General features: G+C 44.4%; 1 long non-coding RNA gene across 1 annotated transcript; it reads right to left on the bottom strand.

Annotated features, from left to right (window-relative positions):
• Positions 1 to 3,367: 3,367 nt before the first annotated feature.
• On the bottom strand, positions 3,368 to 18,842 carry LOC109249639 (uncharacterized). Its single transcript, XR_002072687.2, has 3 exons — positions 18,630 to 18,842; positions 13,498 to 13,577; positions 3,368 to 3,531 (listed from the first exon to the last, which is right to left on the bottom strand). It is a non-coding gene; the product is annotated as an uncharacterized LOC109249639 (long non-coding RNA).
• Between the last annotated feature and the right edge of the window lie 596 nt (positions 18,843 to 19,438).

The raw sequence follows: 19,438 nt of genomic DNA, 5'->3' as shown, positions 1-19,438 counted from the left end.
CCTGGAGAGAGACGTCGTTATCTAAGACTGAGAGGCCTGGGGGAGGAAGCAGTCTGGAGGGTAGGAGAAAATTAACGTTATCTCTGAGATGCGTTTTTGGAGAGCCAAATGGAGATAATGAATACAAAGTCGATATATGGTGTGATGGAGAACCTGGGATGGCATATCTAGCAATCCCAAGCCATAGGACAAGGTTATTTCCTTAGAGAGGTGATGTAGGTAGAGAAGAGGACCTAGAACTATCCTCTGAGGGCCCTCCGTTAGGTCCAAGATCAAGCTGAAAGGAGAATGCACCAGAGAAGACGTAAAGAACGCCAGAGACATATGAGGGAAACCAGGTGACTAGAGACTCAGAGAAGTAAGAGCTTCCAATAAAGTGGAACAGCTTCGTTAAAAGATACTGAGTGAGGAGCGCCCAGGGGGCTCAGTCAGTTTAAGTGTCCGACTCTTGATTTTGGCTCAGGTTGTGAGATCGAGTCTCCATCGGGCTCTGCGCTGACAGCCTGGAGCCTGCTTGGGGTGTATATATATATATATATATATGTATAAATAAATATATATATTTATATAATAAATAAATATATATTAAATAAATATATATATAAAATAAATAAATAAATAAATATATATATAAAATAAATAAATATATATATAAAATAAATAAATAAATATATACATATATATACATATATATATATAATCTGAATAAAAGGGCTACAATTTGATTTTTAGAATTCCTAGAATTTATTTATTTATATTTATATTTTTATATTTTTATATTTATATATTATATTTATATTATATATATAATTTATAGATATTTATATAATAAATATCTATTTATTTATATAAATAATATCTATTTCTATAATAAATATCTATTTATTATATAAATAATATCTATTTATATAATAAATATCTATAAATTATATATAAAATATTATATATAATTTATATATTACATTTATATAATAAATATATATAAATTATATATATAAAATAAATAAATATATACATATATACATATACATACATACATATATATATATAATCTGAATAAAAGGGCTACAATTTGATTTTTAGAATTCCTAGAATCACAGAGCAGGGATATAAAGGGTCTTTAACACGCATATCCACGAATGTGTGGCTTCAGTTTCTGCCTCTCTCCTACTTATTACTTGGAGCAGCTCTTAATCAGACAGGAATCTAAAACTCGTTAAAGCATTTTCAAAGCTTAACCCAGCTTAAAGGTGAAAGCACATTCCCCAGACCCCAGACCCTCTTCCGCCTTGGGAAATGTCTAAAACAGCTCTATCTGCACAAATGAAACAGGTCTAAGTGCAGAGAATGTTTCAAGATCAACTTACAACGCTGAGGAAACACCTAGAAAGACAGCCTAGAAAGAAAACGTCAATAAAATGAAAGGAAGAAGGGATATGTTTTTAGAACGATTATTCAATTATTGAAAACTCCTGACACATTAAAGATGTAGCTTAAAAGTCATGATTCCGGGGCACCCAGGTGGCTCAGTTGGTTAAGCATCTGACTCTTGATTAGGCTCAGATCATGATCTCACGGTTTGTGGGATCGAGCCCCAGGTCAGGCTCTGCACTGACAGTGTGGAGCCTGTTTGGGATTCTCTCTGTCTCTTCTCTGCCCCTCCCCTGCTCGCGCATGCTATCTTTCTCTTTCTCTCTCTCAAAATAAATAAATAAACTTTAAAAAAACATCATGATTCCGCCACACAAGTAAGAGGAAGGCTTAGATCAAGGAAGGTCCATCCCATTGAGCCATTAGGACCGTATATAAAAGGAAACGTGTTGCATGGGGACCAATGGCTACACAGAGAATTGTACATTTTGCTGCACTTGAGATATAGGGAATACGAAACTTGGCACTTTCTTTAAACATGAGTAGGTTGAAATGGATTTAAAAATAAGATGCTGCCCTGAAAAAAATGGGTTTCCTACACTGTACACCTGTAGCTAATATTACACTGCATGTTAACTAAGGCATTTAAATAAAAACTTAAATAAGTGAAAAACGGATCAATAGGGACCCTCTTGTTTCCACGTCCATCTCTGGTCCCTCTCCAACCTGCCACCACCACAAGAATATCCCTGTTCTCAATCTTATGATCTGAACTGCATTTTCTAACCCAAGGCGTTTGTCCTCAGCAAGTTGCCAAAGACCAGTGCGTGGGGTGAGAGTGGTGGGTTAGATGTGGATTTTAAAGATAGTTTCAAATTTCTAATCATGGGCAAGTCACTTCTCCACTCTGGTTAAGTAAATAACCTCTCCCATTTTTAAAGATTTATCACTCTCTGGTTGTTCAGCAGTGACCTTGTTGCAGCTGTCACGATCATTGATTGAAGGTGAACAATTGAATAGGTGAAGTAGGTGTTGGGGATTAAGGAGTGAACTCACTGTGATGAACTCTGGGCGATGTCTGGAAGGGTTGAATCACTATATTGTTCACCCGAAGCTAATATTACACTGTATGCTAACTAACTGGAATTTATTTATTTATTTATTTATTTATTTAAAAAAAATTTTTTTTAACATTTATTTATTTTTGAGACAGAGAGAGACAGAGCATGAACGGGGGAGGGGCAGAGAGAGAGGGAGACACAGAATCGGAAGCAGGCTCCAGGCTCTGAGCCATCAGCCCAGAGCCTGACTCAGGGCTCGAACTCACGGACCACGAGATCATGACCTGAGCTGAAGTCGGACACTCAACTGACTGAGCCACCCAGGCGCCCCGTAACTGGAATTTAAATAACAACTTTAAAACAGAAAATAAGGGGCGCCTGGGTGGGTCAGTTGGTTAAGCATCTGACTTCGGTTGAGGTCATGATCTCACGGTCCGTGAGTTCGAGCCCTGCGTTGGGCTCTGTGCTGATGGCTCAGAGCCTGGAGCCTGCTTCCGATCTGTGTCTCCCTCTCTCTCCACCCACCCCCGCGCTCTCTCTCTCTCAAAGATAAATATACGTTAAAAAAATAAAAATAAAATAAAATAAACAGTTGGATCCCATTTTAATGCATCATTGTCTTTAATTAGGAGGTTTTATACATTTAAAAAAATTTTAATGTTTATTTATTTTTGAGAGAGAGAGAGAGCACACACACAAGCAGGGGAAAGGCAGATAGAGAGAGGGAGACACAGAATTCAAAACAGGTACTAGGCTCTGAGCTGTCAGCACAGAGCCCAAAGCGGGGCTCAAACTCCTGAATTGTGAGATCATGACCTGAGCCAAAGTCGGACGCTTAACCGACTGAGCCACCCAGGTGTCCCTTTATACATTTTAAATAGGAGCTTTAGATGAATTTGTTGTTTCAATTGAGAAGTTCACTGAGAATGCCCAGGTAGGAAAGAAGACAAATTCTAAGAGTCACATATAATTGATTTTTAACCTAGATAACGTGCTAATACTACCTTGAATTTTAAAAATGAGTTTATTTCTTCACCCTCAGCGTTTTGTTTGTTTGTTTGTTTGTTTCTGCCATTCATACATTCATTCACAGACATCCCTGAAAAAGAAATAAAGGAAGTAAGGAAGGACGGAGGGAAGGAGGAAGGTTTTTCTTATCAGTTATATAAGAATATAGTAGTTATCCCAACAAAATAGCTGCTCTTTATAAAATTTATCAGTCAATATTCAGCAGGAGTTTACCTGAGATGCAATTAATATTGATTGTCACCTTAGCTTCAAGGACACTAAATGTTTGCTTGGTCAACCACAGAGTCACAAGCAGTAGGTTCCACAGCAGTAGCAAGCTATGTGCCCCTGAAATGAGAGACGTCTGTATTCAATGCTTTACCTATTGGCAGCCTAGAACTCCTTAGATTCCGAGAACCTTTCAGCCTTAGTATAGCTTTCTCTTTGCTTCTAAAAGATTGCCTCTCTCAGAGGCCAGGGTAAAGTTCCAGCAACATCAACAAATATGTCACTTAAGAATCTAGCTTTACAACTTGTTATTTTGCTGGATATATGGCATTCCAGTAACCATGGCTATGCAGAAAATGTAGAGGCATGAAGCCACCATTTATTATGCTCGTGAATTCCGTTGGGCAAGAATGTGTCCAGAGAACAGTGGGGACAGCTTGCCTCTGCTCCATGATGTCTGGGCCTCAGCTCACATAATCTGAAGACTTGTTCCTGCAGCTTGTCTGGAGGTTGATGCTGGCTGATGGCCATGAGTGTAGCTGGAGTTGCCGACTCAAACACCCACGTGTGGCCTCTCCTTTTGGCCTGGGCTCCAAAACGTGATCTACAACACGGCAGCTGGGTTCCACAGGTGAGGGTCCTGGGAGAAAGTGAGGGGGGTGGGAAGGGAGAGGGAGAAAGAGAAAAAGAGAAAGAGAGACAGACAGGGACAGAAAGAGAAATGGAGGGAAAGACAGAGAGGCAGAAAGGCAGGAAGGGAGCGCGAGATGGGAAGGACAGAGAAAGCCAAGCAGAGGCTGTATGTCTTTTATGATCTTATCTTGGAAGTCACTCAACTCTGCTTCCCGGGTGTTGCGTTCATTAGCAGCCAGTCCCTAAACCCTGTCCATATTCTCCACTTCCCAGTGGAACGGTGTCAATGTCGCATTACAAGTAGAGCAGATGGGAGGGGATATATTTTTGTGGCCATCTTGAAAAGGTACAATCTGTGAGGATGGGCGATCCGGGTTCAAACTAGTTAATGGGCTTGTTCTCACCGCATCTAGAGAGCTTTGCTCCTCTCTGCCTAGCGTAGTGAGAGATGTTTTATTGTTCCTGTTTCTCAGGGACAAAGGGACAGATTCTTGCAATCAAAAGAGCCTGAGTCTGGAGTTAGTGCTTCACCTCTTACCTTGGAATTTTCTATGGAAAAATCTGCCCTGAAATTATAGTAAACTTCAACAGATTGCTTAAACATGAGGCTACACCAGCTAGGAAAACCAAGAAAGAGTGATGAAAATCAATGCTTTTGCCAAATGTTTAAGAATATTTTTAGGACTGTATTCAGAGATCTCAATATTTTATGTTGATGTATAAATATACACATACTGATTTAACGTTCCAAATAATTATGGCTTGTTTTCTTTTCATTGTTCTTAGGAAATCTGAGGAGATTTTTGCTCACGTAAAATTATATTTCAGAAGGCGGCAAAGAATACCATCACGATTCAAGTAATAGGATAATGTTAATGGGTTGAATAGTGTCCCCCCACAAAAAGCTATGTTGAAGTCTTTCCCCCTAGGACCTCAGAATGTAACCTTATTTAGAAAGAGGGGCGTTGCCGTTATAATTAGTTCAAATGAGGCAATAGTCGAGTAGGGTGGGCCCGATGTGACTGGTGTCCTTAGACAAAGAGACACTAAAGGAACATGGCCATGTGAAGAACAGACACACCGGGGGAATGTCACAGTGGAGCCAGAGATTGAAGTGATCCATCTAGAAGCCAGAGAATTCTTGGAAGTACCAAAACCTGGGAGAGGCAAGAAAGGATCCTTCCTCAGAGGCTTTGGAGGAAGCATGACACTGACACCTTGATCTTGGATTTCTAGCCTCCAGAGCTGTGTGACAATAAATTTCTATTGTACGAAGGCACCCAGTTTGTGTATTTTGTTACAACAACTCTAGTCAACTAAATAAATCTTACTTCTTCCTCTAATAAAAAAAGATTAATATATTTCTAGCTCCATTGGGGTCTGGACTGTAGACATTTCTCTTAGGAGAATCATGATATTGTCGTTTCAGGTTTGGCTTCCAGCTTCTGTGACAGGTTTTTGTTACTTTCTCCCAATGGAGAATGAATGTCTAGATCTTCTTGGCCACCATTTTTGCATTTGAGGCACCGATACCAATTCTTTGTCCTTCATGAAATCTTTCTCAACGTTTCCAACAGGAAGTGGTCCCTCTCTTCCCTAAACTTCCAAGGTGCCCTGTCTGTGCCTTAGGTGGCATTTTCACTTGTCCTCGTGTGCCTATGGTTATTTACGTGAATGACGTCTTCCTTATCGGGTAAACCAGCGGATGGAAGAGTTAAGGTTTGGATCTTAGCATTTCCCATTGCACTGAGCACAGCGCCCCATCGTGAGTGAGTGTTGCGTAAATATTTAAATACTGACTGAAAAGTTTTATGAGATCGGAACAGATGAAGGTGTCTGTCCCAGGGCAAAACTTGCAAGTATGTTAGGATTAGGTGATTACAGTGCAGCCCCTTTTCCCCCAGACTCATTGCTTTTCATGGCCTCGGACACCACTGAGACCAGGCTCCCTGTGAGTGCTGAGTGCTACCCCTAGATCTCTGTGACGAGGCATCCTCTTTTCCTACTCAGCCCTTTCATTACAACAGGGTTACATCTTTCACTGCCCACCCTGAAAGCATGAGCTGGGTGGAATCACATGGCTAAGAGCATGGACTTTGGTGCCAGATAGGCTGGGTTCTCTAGTATCCCACTCAGATCTCTCTCCAAAGAGCCCACTATAAGAGGTAGAGCCCCCTGTCCCCCCCCACCAGCGGCTGCTGGGACCACTACACTAAGCCATTCATGCTGCACGAGGAATTCTTCCAACCTTGATCCAAGATTCCTCATCCATCAGCCTGTCTGAGACTTTTGTCAGTGGTCCGAGGCTTCTCCTACCCAGTGCTTCCTTCTTTACCTTCTGGCATAGATATCACACCTGCATCTTGGTCTGAAGCCTGCCCTTGCCCCCTCCTCCTGTGTCCGCTCCCTTCATCCTTCATAGGCGTTTCTCCCAACGAACCTCACGCCCATCTCATGTCACCTTGGCCTTTACTCCCCAGAGGACACAACTGGATAACAGGTTACCCATTCCTGCGTGTAAAGCACTGTGGACAGTGCCCGTACAGCAAGCACTCTGTGTTCGCTGCCTCGAATTCTTCAGCGCCTGACGCTGAACAGATTGTTTGATCAACGTGTGATCAACGTGAGAGCCCCATGAGAAGTAAACGCCATTGTTATCTCAATTATCAGTGGAAAGTATTTCAGGCTCCGTGTTATGTGAATAGCGTTAATTCTTTTTTTTTAATGTTCATTTATTTACTTTAAAAGAATTTTTTTAATGTTTATTTATTTTTGAGAGAGAGACGGAGACCGAACACGAGTGGGGGAGGGGCAGAGAGCGAGGGAGACAGAGAATCCAAAGCAGGTTCCAGGCTCCGAGCTGTCAGCACAGAGCCCGACGCGGGGCTCGAAGTCAAGGACTGTGAGATCATGACCTGGGCCGAAGTCGGACGCTTACCTACTGAGCCACCCAGGCACCCCCATTTATTTACTTTTGAGAGAGAAAGAGAGCTCGGGTGCTTAAGTGGGAGAGGGGCAGAGAGAGAGAGGGAGACGGACGATCTGAAGCAGACTGTGCTGACAGCAGAGAGCCTGATGCAGGGCTGCAACCGTGAGAACCCAAGCCCAAGTCCACCGCTTAACGGACTGAGCCACCTAAGTGCCCCAATAATAATCCGTCACTCCCCTTGATGGGTATTGCTAAATTCTTAATCCCCAGATTGTCCTGCGGATAGCATTCTGAAACTACTCTAGGATAATTTAGTAAGCTCCTAGGAGTTCCATTATTATGAAAAAAAAAAAAAAAACCCTAAAAGAAATGATGTTACTTAAAGTCCAATCTTTTCTTCTGCCGATATTCACTTGTTCTTTATTTACACTTTGGTAAAAAAGAATTGCCCTCATCCTGTTTATGACAGTTGGGGGAAAAATCTGTCTCTGCTTCTTCTTCATTTCTCTAGACTAAACATTACCAGTGCTCCTAATGTTCTTTTTTTTTTGATCTTCATTTCCAAACTATTTATCACTTGTGCTCTCTTTTCCTGAATGGTCTCCAGAGTTCCAAAAAGTTGCGCCACGCACTGAAGAAACCTCTCCAAAGGGGTTTAAGCGATTGCAAATAGAAACACCAGGAGCGCTGCCTGTCTTCCCCCAAACGACTGCGATTAATAAAATCCAGGGGACGCAGTTTCTTCCTTTAATTTACAACTTCACTGTATTGGGGGGAAAACAGTAGATTAATAAGGAATTAAGCGGAGGGGGTTGTGCATCTGGATATGGTTCATATAAAAGAAATTCAGCATGAGGAGTTCCTATTTTTAATTGCTGCAAGGTGCGTATGTTTATCATTGTTAAAAAGCTAATTTGAGAGGCTTAATATCAATTAATTCACATATCATTTGCTGGTAACCACACAAGTAAGAAAAGTCTCAAGGGCCAGAACTTAAATTAAAATGTGCTCTAAAGTTTCCCTTTTTTTAAGAAAAGAAAAAAACCCCCACCAATTAAAACCAGTATTTTGCTCTCTAATGCATCTTTTTTGGCAGTTAAACTATTTTACGGTGCCAACGTGAAAGCCTTGATTAGAATGCTTTGTCATGGATCCTGTTTTTAAGTAAGCACTACCTGTTGTGTTACTGAGTGGTCCTCATGAAAGAGGCCTGGCTTCATTTCTTCTCTATGTGCTGGAAGGCAACATAAAGCACGGTTTTCAAGGCCACCCGCGCCCTGACCTTCAGCATCCACAGCCGAATAATCACAGTCTGTCCAGACTTGACTGCTACATATCCTGCTACATAATCCTGCTACATTTGCTGGTGTTTGTGACGGCCAGTCTAGGCCACAAAGCCACCTGGTTCACCACACAATGCCTGGCACTGTGTCAATCATGCCAATCAGTGGAAATAAGTCCAGAAGCTTGAATTTCACCGATAGAATTGTGCCTAAAACAATGGGGTTTCTGAGAAATAGCCTCTGGGCATTTCAGCTTTTTTTTTTTTTTTTTTTTTTTTTGACATTGGGATTATGCTGAGATATCGCCCAACCTCCCAACCCACTAAGCTCAGTTAGCCAAGCCTCCTTCAGATTCAAAAGCTCTGCATTATCTCTAAATAAAATAAATGGGAGACACCACTCGGAGAGGGAAATCAGAGATTTAGAACACCCTGGGAGATGACAATAAGAGTGGGGGGGGGGGGGGACAGGAAGGCTACAAGACAATGAGTCTTAAGGCTCTAAAACTAACAAGGGCTGTGCTTTTAAAAGCTTGTCACTTGAAACCTACAGGGGATTGAGAGGGAAAATTAGTTTGGCATTCAGAGGCCCGTAATGTTACGAGAAAAAAAAAGAAAAAAGGCCTAAAAGGTACACACGCTCAGAAAAAAACAACAGAAACTAAAACTAAAATAAAATGTAATTACAAATCACTTAAACTCTGCCACCACAAATCCCCCAGCTGTCCCAGATTCTCTCATCAAAGGAGGTTCTGGGAGACAGTCAACAAATCAGAGCAGTAAACACCAATGAAGAGGTCTCCCTGGTTAAATTTGGGCCTACTGGTCCAACATGGTGTCCCGTATGTAAAAATCACGCTGAAGTCGCTTTGAAGTGTCTACAACCAATCATTTCCCCCCAGTTAGAAACCAAGGGAAGAATGGGGGAAAAATGGAAAATAATAAAAAAGTCACTACTAAGGTGGCCCAAGAATTGTTGGATTTTACAAGCAGCCATTAAGTCATCCTTTCCTTTCAGATGATGGACTGGATTCCAACTCTGTGCCCTTGATCTTCCCATCATCCTTCTCTGTCCTATCTAGAAACCCATGCAAGTCAAATTCAGGGGTGTGGTAGGTATGAAGACCTCTGGGCTGAGAATGGGTACCCCCTAGAGCCTGGACCTAACACCCATACAGGCTGGGTGATGCCACACCTCAGATTCTTCAGGAGTAAGGTTACACTGGATGGTTCACAAGAGGGGCCATCGCAAAGTACCACAGACTTAAACAACAGACAGCTCTGACTTATACTCTGACAGCTCTGGAGGCTGGAAGTCCAAGAACAGGATGTCAGCAGGTCTGGTTTCTCCTGAGGCCTCTCTCCTTGGCTTGTAGGTAACTATCTCCTGGTGTCCTTACATCATCCTTCCTCTGTATGTGTCTTTGTCCCAATCTCTTCTTCTTCTTCTTTGTTGTCAAATGTTTATTTTTTTTTTTAGAGAGAGAGACAGAGAGTATGAGCAGGGGAGGGGCAGCGAGAGAGACACAGAGAGAGAGAGGGGGGGGGGTGGAATCCCAAGGAGGCTCTACACTGTCAGCACAGAGCCTGATGTGGAGCTTGAACTCACGAACTGCGAGATCATGACCTGAGCCAAAATCAAGAGTCGGACACTCAACCGACTGAGCCACCCAGGCACACCCTAATCCTCTCTTCTTTTGAGGACACCTGTCATATTGAATTGGGGCCCTACCCTCGTGATCTCATTTTACCTAATCATCTCTTTAAATGTACTATCTCCAAATACACTCCCATTCTGAGCAAGAAACAGAATTGTGCAAGGCTTCTTTTAAATCATTTGTCGAATTGTTGTATTTTTTCATAAGGATACAAGAGAAAGTGCGGAAGATCTCAGCCATCTCTAGCAAGACTCTGTGGAGAATGAAACATTTCCAAGGTTCTGGTCATTTCGTTTCTTCAGGGGAGATAGCCATCGTTCTCTGCGCCAAGTGACTTCAGATGACAAAGTGATCTGCCCCTTCTGTCCCTACCTCTACTGCTCCAGTGTTACTTGAGTATCTCTGGTGTCTTTGGGTTCTACCTCCTTGACACAGAGGGTGAGTAGAATGGCCAGCCAGCAGTCCGAACACACTGCCTCTGTTGGGGGTCTGCTGTGAGGTCACCCCATGGGCCATTGGTTAGCCTAGTGATGGCTGATTCCTGTCCGCTGTCTATCTCGGGTCTTCTCCACCTGATGATGAGACCACAAGGCTCTAAGTAAGGTGACTGATAGCTGGGGACTTCCTTTGAAAGGACATTGGGTGTTCTGGGTACGTTAAGATTTCATAAAAGTAGACAACGGATCCAGCAGGCACCTTACTAAGTATTCCCAGTACCTCTCACCTCTTTCTTTCCATTTACCAAGAAGCTACGTAGTAGTTTACATTCGCTGCCTTCACTTTTTACCTTCATTCCCTATTATCCTAATACATGAAATCTTCTGACTTCAGAGCTCATTTTCTTTCCACTGTAACTGGAATTATCTTCCAGCTTCAATATCCATTTATCATTTTCTTCTCAAACCTGCTGCTGCACTTAAAACCATTCGTTGAGCACCTCCGCTAGCAAAGCCCCTTACCTTGGCTTCTGTGACTGCATTATTCAGGGGGGATATATTCAGGGGGGATCATTATTATGCTGGGGGATGGACAGCAAGCTGTAGGGCAAATCCTGGAGTCAATGGACCTGGATATGAATCCAGATTATCCCCACTGCTTAACATCTATGTAGCATTGTGTATGCTAATTCCATTCAGTTCAATAACTTTATTTTTGTGTACCTATTATATTTGTGATGGCTCTGTAATGGGGAAGAATTCCAGATAACACCAGGGATTGGATTTAGATGAGTGGGGAAATAGATGTGAAGAGAATCAAGCTTTACTTCTCATACTCAGATGCCAAGATCTGTTGATTCCGCCTTGATAATATCTCCCACATTTATTCCTCTCTATCTCTATTACCCTGGTAGAACACCGCCCCTACGCCCCCCTCCCCTACCATTGAGCTAACTTAGTGGTTGGCAAACAGAGTCCTGAGCAGCTCTCGGAAATCCCAGGGAGACCCTCAGGGGCTTCTGCGGGTGGGAAAGCAAGAAAGCGGTATGTCTCTTTACGATGTCCATTCCTGCCTCCTGAATTTTAAGAGAGTCAGTTCCACTTTTATCTGTTTAATGTGTTTTTTTATATCTGAAGGAAATGTTTTCTATTTAACTTAAAAAGAAAACTACTGGCCCACATATTGATTTTGTCTCATAATTGGCCTATCTTTATAGTACTTCTCCTATAATCTAGTTTATAGTCAGCTTTCAGAATATTTCAAGCAAAGGACACTTTTGCTCGTGTCATTTTCTATTGCCTGGAAATGCAATATTAGACACGGTAGCCATTCTCCATAAATGACTATTTAAATTAACGTAAAGTAAATGAAAAATGGAGTTCCTCAGTTGTACTAGCCATATTTCGTGCTCCATAGCCACACGCACCTAGTGGCCGCCATACTGCCCAGCTCATACTTGGAACATTTCCATTACTGCAGATATTTCTGTTGGACAGGCTGGCCTAGATCACTATTGAAACACTTCTGACCGGGGCGCCTGGGTGGCGCAGTTGGTTAAGCGTCCGACTTCAGCCAGGTCACGATCTCGCGGTCCGTGAGTTCGAGCCCCGCGTCAGGCTCTGGGCTGACGGCTCGGAGCCTGGAGCCTGTTTCCGATTCTGTGTCTCCCTCTCTCTCTGCCCCTCCCCCGTTCATGCTCTGTCTCTCTCTGTCCCAAAAATAAAAAAAAAAATTAAAAAAAAAAAAAAAAAAAAAAAAACAACAACATTGAAACACTTCTGACCTTGGCTTGGCACTTAAATCTACCCTTTCCAAACCCATCTGCTGCTGTCTTCCTCGATGTAAATCCCTTATTAGACTGAACTGTTACCAAACATATATGCTCGCTTCCTGTCTTCATGGTCCAGCTTACCCAGCTCCACTGAGGTTCCCTTTACCCAATCACTGTATGCTCACATCCTACTCCCCATTTAGGGACTCTCCTCCATGAAGTCCTTTTGTAAGTTCCCCAACCCAAAGCAATCTCTTCCTGCGAACTCTCATGGGATCTTAAATGAGGCACTCTACTGTCATCTTTCACCAATTCTTCTAGAATTATAACTATCTGCGCATATGTTTTCGTTCTTGAGTTGGTAGGGCTTCCCCCAGAAGCTGATTCTAAGACAGGGATTCAGATGTAAGTAGTTTAGTTGAGAGGAGATCCCAGAAATCTCCAGTAGGGGGAGAAGCAAGTCAATAAAGGATACATTAGCCATTCAGATCCTACCGTGGGCAACCTGAGCTCAGTCCCATTGGGGGACATTGTCAAACACAGTTATCCCACCCTAGGTCAAAGACGTTGGGGTATTTATTCACCAATGCATTTTCCATGTTTTATTTGAGGTCTGTTTCCAGGGAAAATAATTCCTGGGCATTTCCAGCTTGTCCTACATACAGGCCAAACACACTTGACCAGAAAAGAAAATCCCTCAGGCAGAGAGCTGTGGCAGAACACCAGCTACGTCTGCAAACTGGAAGGTACGTCCTCGAGGGCTGAGGCCATCTGGGTCAGTTACGTGTGCCTTCCTTAGTCACCTAACGTAGGCAATCAGTAAACAATTGTTCAGCGAATGAACAATTCCACACATTATCCCAAAGATATTGGACACTAGAGAAGAATTCTTAGTGGAATCTGATGGTTTGGGTAACCCAGATAATCTCCGAACAGACTGATACTTGGGGGTTTTTTTGTTGGCTTTCACATCGGTACTTATGAACCAAAGATTGTAAAAGTGTGGGAATTTGCTCAGGTAAACCGTAAAGGAGCTCTGGGATTGCTTCAGAAGCTTCCCTGGGTAAAGGAGGCTGTATCCAGAAAGGAATCCTCAGTGGAACAGCTACAGCACTTACCTTTGACCCTGATAATGCTTTGCCACATCTGTCAGAGGGACTAGACTTCATTTCATCAGTGACTGGGCAGGGTCCATCTTCTGTGTTGGTCAGGAGAGATAAAGGAGAAGCATAAAAGTTGGGAATCTAGGAGGAAAGCGTGTGCGTGTGCGTGCGTGTGTGTGTGTGTGTGCGCGCGCACGTGTACTCACGATCATTGCTGGCATACAGGACATCCCTGTGCCCGGCTGAGGGCAGTCCCACCCCCTGCACCGCCCTGAGCCCACAGTGGGGCGGCTCCGGCACAGGCCCCCTCCCACCCGTAGATGACTTTGCTCCTGACCCTCACCAACAAGAAACCACGCGGCGTTCGGAGCTTCTAGGTCAGCAGTGCTCACGGGGCCTCCCTTTAACACACCGTTAATAGCCAGTGTAATGCCCTCAAGCAAACCTGGCATACGGCCCTGACCTTCCTGCTGTCGTCACCCATTTCTGCACGTGAAACATTGAAAGAGCAAAAGTGAACTTTCAGTCTCCCTCTCTATTTATTGCAGGGTTAACTCCCACCAGTTCTGTCCACTGCAATTAATTAATTGTGTCCACTTACTTCTTTCCATTTTAATGGAACCGTGGCTTCCAGGGCAACTGATGCCCAGGGCCAGATCTTTGGAAACGCAAGGTGCAGCTGTGATTTCTGAGAAACATGAGAGAAAACAGGGGTGAGGGACTAGCCCGGGAGCTGATAGCAGAGATTCCCGGAGGAGAACCAGAAACACTAGGAGACCACTCTTTCCTGTGTCCAAGGGCATCTCCAGTGATAATATCAGGGGCCCACCTTACGCAGTTAGGTGTCCCCCAAGATGAGGGCAAAATTGCAACAACAAAAAAATCCAGTGAACAGTGTATAAAAGACCAGGCAGGGTGAGCCTGCCATACTGGGTCCCAGTCACCAGGCTAATTCGGTCCCCCAAAAGGAGCCTGGTGAGAGGTGGGACTAGACAGCTGGCCGGGTAGAAGCTAGCACAATGTCAAAGCTGAATAAAGGCCCAGATGGTGATTCCATGTGTAAGCCACGTGGTAGAATCATAGCCTGTGGGCTATAATTTCCAGAATGCTTGTCTTCTTGTCCCAGCTTGACAGTTACCTGGGAAAGTTACTCAATCTCTCTCAGGCCTCAGAATCCTCATCTTTAAAATGAAGACGGTAAAAGCGTCCGCCTCAAGGCTTGTGTGAGGATGAAAAGTATAACCAGATCCTAAATACTTGGGGGCGCTGGGTGCCTGGGTGGTTCAGTTGGCTAAGCGTCTGACATCCGCTCAAGTCATGATACGGTTCGCGGGTTCAAGCCCCGCATCAGACTCTGTGCTGACAACTCTCTGTGTTGTGTCTCCCTCTCTCTCTGCCCTTCCCCTGCTCCTGCTCTGTCTCTCTCTCTCTCTCAAAATTAAATAAATATTTTAAAAATTAATAGCTGCCTGGGGAGGGCTACTATTACTATGGATGCAGGATCTCAGAAGATAGCTCTGTGCTACCCCATCCCGGGCCAAAATCTGCAATAAGGGCATTTAAGGATGTAACAGAAATCAGAGTTGTCGCTCACTCACCAAGTCCTGACTTACGCACTAGATTTGTAGGTTGCAGGTTTACAGTCGCTTACACAACTCCAAGTTGGTCTGAGCACTAGCATGAGTTGGTGTGGGCATCAGTGGGCCTCAGGTTTGGGAAGGAAAGGCAGCATGGGTACAGGATTGGGGCCTCATAGACTTTTCCCGAAAAAAAATCGTGAAATAAAACTGGGAATAGGACAGCACAAGGTATAGGAGATGTGAAAATGGTCGGCCCGGAATAATTTGAGAGACACTCGACCACACCATCTCCAAATACTCCTTGTGGTCCCACCCCACAGAATTCCTGCGTGGGATTATATCTTCTGGATGTCCTGAATAGGCAGCAGGGAAGGAGCCTTCTCTCTGGATGGCGATGATTGAAATGCATCCTTCACCGCGAAGCGGAGAGATTCAGGGGTGCTGGTGCGGGGACCCGCTTCACTCTGTTCTATCCGTTTATCGCCATATTGGTGAAAGACACGGAGATGGTCCCTGTGGGGACAGCACATGAAACAGAAAGGGTTTCCTGGTTGCAAATAAAATCGTTTGGATTTCTGTGTTGACGATAGAGTTCCTTATTTCTTGGTCAGCATCGCGCACGTGGTCTAGCAAACCTCCCCCAGTACCTCCTCATGATTATAAGCCCAGACAGCAGACCCTTCTAGGCGTGCCACCACGGTGAGCTCTCCCTCCTTCTGCTGCCGTCCCTACTTGAACTCTGAAGCAGGAGGGGGAAATACCAAACGAATCCTCCCCTACCGGAGCCAATCTTCTCACAACATTAGAATTTGAAAGGCTTCTTTGAGTAGGTCTAAGGAAAGGTGGTAGGCATGTGCCCAGCCTTCCCAAACCACAGTGAGGCAGAATTTGGTCAGGGTTGTAAAGGGAAAAGGAAAAGAATGTGAGGACAGGGGTCCGGCGAGGAAAGGAGGATGGCCAGGCCCTTGGAGAAACTATCTCCCTCCAGGTGGTCAAGGCTGGAGCCAGTTCATTAGCACCTGCTGTCAAAAAACTCCATGTCTGATGGGAGAATGTTGCAAGACCCCTTGCTGTAAAATTACAGGAGGAGGGCACAGCTCGCGGAACGGAGGGGAAGTCAAGATGTGCGGGCAGAGATGGGGTCAGCCTGCCCTTAGCATTTGTGGGTGGAGCGCGAAGGCTGTGAAATATGCTAGTTTCTTACAGAAAGGGGCAGACGCCTGAATGTACTGGTCTCGTAGCTGGCCTTCTGCTTTGCCCGGCCCTTCCAAATCTCAGGAAGCTGCCTCCATCATACTAGAAAGCTGCATCCAGCGACTCCGTCCCTTGGAAACAGGCTCCTAGGAAAACGTTCGGCCCTGCTTAAAGATTCTGAACCCTGCCACGATCCATTCCAGATTAAACTACTGCAAAAAAAAAAAAGATGTAAAGACGAGGTGCCAAAGTACTCTTCCCATCGGAGAGTTCAGCGGATCGGGGCATATCAACAGGGCGGGCTGGAGGGGCAAATGGTTTATGAGAAGGAAGTCACCCAGAGGGAGGCATATAGATCCGGGCCTTTCATCATTTTTGGAGGGGTCGGGGGGGCATGAGTGGCTGCTCAGGCCTCTGGACGGCCGAGCAGCCCCTCAGAGAATTGAAAAAGAGCCCTTGAAGATGAGCCCTAGGAAGTGGCCTAGGCATGGAGGGGTAACAGCCATGGGGACACGGGATATCTACCTTAACTCAGCCTAGTCCATTCACTGTGCCGGCAGCTACAGAGGGCATGGAATGAAGTGGCATTCATGGCTGGGGAGTGCTAAGGGGCATTTCAGCGGCGACCGGAATCTTTGCTGCCAGCATCAGTGACCTGGGCACCCGGCCAAGCAGCCTCTAGAGTGCCATGGGCGTGTCACCGCCGCAATTCAGGTCTACAATGTGGCCTTGGAGAGCCGAGAGGGTTTCTGAGGAGCGTGTGCATGAAACTCCCTGGGAATTTCCAGAGCTCGCCTGGAGGGATTGGAGCTGCTCTGAGGCTCTGTAATCTCCAATTTGTGGTCAAGTCAAAGAGGACAGCGCTTGCTATTGCCAGTGTGTTAAAGAAAAGCATGTCCCGTACACAACCCGTGAGCACAAAATAGTGCGACATTGCCATGAGTGATACCTGAAAATCAGTCTCGTCATTTATAGGCATCTGAAGGGTAGGAACGTTATTCTCCTGACTTTGCTGCACGTAGAGTCTGGCTTGGTTTTCTTTTCATCCCCAGCACGAAATAGGGTATGTGTTGGTCACATATCCCATTCTCCTTCAGTTGTCCTTGTGATTGATCAGCATGATGGAGGGTCAGCTGGAGTCAGGGTCACAGGAGACTCTCAAAGAATCAGCTCTTCAGAGCTCGATTGTCCCCCAGCCCAGCCCCCTCTGATTTATACTCTACCAGGCTGCAGAGTCCTGACCCCGCGGTGTAACGCTCGAATCCGATAAGCTGATCACAAAACCTTCTTTATTCTCAAGACCACTGCTCCGTTCGAGCCCTGCTGTCTTCGAGTCACCTCAGGGTAGGGGCGGCCTTCAGGAGTGACACAGAGACTGGCAGACTGTCATCGAAAGTGCAGGCTGCCAACCCTCTCAGGTTACGAGGAATGATTATGGGTAAAGTATGCTTTGAATGTGGGAAAAGGGGGAGACTTAAAATGTATTTGGCTCAGACAATTCGTTTTAAGGGATTTAGTCCCCAATTCCTTGCAATCATAATCATGGCCCATTTTCGCAGTCACTAGACTATCCAATCCTGTGTATACAAAATAAAGAACTCTCAAAAGGGGAAACTTTAAAAATGCTAAGTTACAAATGTTATTTGAGACACCGTGAAACAGTATTATTGGAAATTAACTGCAGTGGAGAGCCTGCTTTTCTGTTTCTAGATATGGCAGAGATTAGGTACAGCGTTGTTTAGAAATTGGAGACTTGCTGATCCCTTCGCTTTTTCCGGGATTAAAGAGAAGATAACCTGCTGTGTTACATTTAAAGTGGAAACAAAGGTGGTGACTGGGGGGAGGTGGAATTTCCTTGTCTTTTGTCTGCACACCCATTTAGCACATCTTATTTGGCAAAATAAGCTTCCTTGTTTTTTAGGATGTGTTTGCAGAGTGTTCTGTCACACAGCTTCCTAATTATGCCAGTGCACGGGTTCTGAGGCCTTTTTTCCCCTTCTGCCAAGTTCACCTTCTGCAATGACAGTGAAAAATTAGGGGCTGGCTCCACCTGGTGCCTTGGCTGGAAAACTGCACCTGCACGTATGTGGCCCTCGATCGAGATGGAGCGCCCTCTAGTGCGCAGAAACAGTAAAACTACGCATTAAACGCTAGTGGCTAATTACCCATTAAAAATACTGAAACTACAAAATATTAAAACTACGGGAAAAGGCGATCAAGTATGCCCTTCCCCCGAGCCAGGCGTTGTGATAAGGACTGTGTATTGTTGCGTTGGTTGCCGGTTGCTGTGGCTTGAAACACTAGCCCTTTGTTAGCTCCCACGGTTTCCTGTGAGCCAGAATTCAGGAACAGCTCTGTCGGGTGGTTTCTTACCAGGTTGCAGTCAGACTGCGGCTGGGGCGTCGCAAAGCCTCCTTTGATTACATGTCTGGTGGCGGGTTGGTAATACTGGGAGAGCCGCGGTAGCAACTTCCGGCACCTTTCCCTGTCTCCCCTCCCTGGTATTCCCCAGCATGACCAGACTGCTTTCCTGTTGGCTCAGGGCTTCCAAGTGGAAAAGAGAGGAGAGCCAGGAGGAAGCTGCAATGCTTTCTCTGACCTGGCTCCGAAGTCATCCTGCGTCATTTAGGCTGTGTTCCACTGGAAGAGGCAGTTACTGTTTTTGCATCAATAGTGTCTTTATGATTCCATTTTATCTCCACCATTGCTTGTTTTTTGTTTTTTGTTTTTGTCTCTTTATAGCTTTCTAATGATTGCCCTAGGTTTGATAATATGTATATATCTTTTTTAAACATAATCTCTACACCCCCACATGGGGATCAAACTCACAACCCCGAGATTCAGAGTCATATGCTCTTCTGACTGAGCCAGCCAGGCGCCAGGATAATTCCTATATATCTTTAATATTCACATTCTATCTTCAAATGCTATAACATTTCATGAGTAGCTTAAGGATCTCACAACTTACAGCTATATACTCCTGAGTCCCTTTTCCCATTCTTTGTGCTATTGTTTTTATAAGTTTTAATTTAAACATTCTATAAACACACACATGATTATTATTTTTGCTTTAGTCATTTAATTATCTTTTATTTATTTATTTATTTATTTTTTTCAACGTTTTTTATTTATTTTTGGGACAGAGAGAGACAGAGCATGAAGGGGGAGGGGCAGAGAGAGAG

This window comes from Panthera pardus, unplaced genomic scaffold, assembly GCF_024362965.1.
Source record: "Panthera pardus isolate Hobbes unplaced genomic scaffold, ASM2436296v1 HiC_scaffold_17, whole genome shotgun sequence".
NCBI lineage: Eukaryota > Metazoa > Chordata > Mammalia > Carnivora > Felidae > Panthera > Panthera pardus.
Note: the sequence above shows the minus strand (reverse complement) of the source record. Positions and strands in the feature narration are given on the sequence as shown.